At 53.5% G+C, this 398-nt stretch overlaps 1 non-coding gene across 1 annotated transcript; it reads right to left on the reverse strand.

Annotated features, from left to right (window-relative positions):
• Nucleotides 1-96: 96 nt before the first annotated feature.
• On the reverse strand, nucleotides 97-168 carry TRNAG-UCC. Its single transcript has one exon. It is a non-coding gene; the product is annotated as a tRNA-Gly (tRNA).
• Nucleotides 169-398: the final 230 nt, after the last annotated feature.

Raw genomic sequence — 398 nt, forward strand, 5'->3', positions numbered from 1 at the left:
TTGTGCATCATGTTTCTCTTCCCTGCCTTCTGTCACAGAGTGGATCTTCAAGGCTAATGAAGGAAGCAATGGTGGGGGTGGAAAAGGAGAAGGATCTGCGTTGGCCGGGAATCGAACCCGGGTCAACTGCTTGGAAGGCAGCTATGCTCACCACTATACCACCAACGCTTTCCATTTTTCCACCTGCCAACTAACTAAACAAGGAGGAAACCCTCGTACTGTGTTTTGTTTCACCAGGACTGTGGCCTGCTCCACTCATGACTTTTCAGGTTTCACCAACTGGGGATACGGGATCATGTCAGAACCTGTGGTCTGCACCTGCTCCTGCCCATCCCGGGCTGGTGCAAGCTGGGGACTGTCCAGCCCTCCCTGGACAGCAGAGGAGGGGTTGGGATAAC

The sequence above is a fragment of the Alligator sinensis genome, unplaced genomic scaffold (genome assembly GCF_000455745.1).
Source record: "Alligator sinensis unplaced genomic scaffold, ASM45574v1 scaffold776_1, whole genome shotgun sequence".
Taxonomy (NCBI): domain Eukaryota; kingdom Metazoa; phylum Chordata; order Crocodylia; family Alligatoridae; genus Alligator; species Alligator sinensis.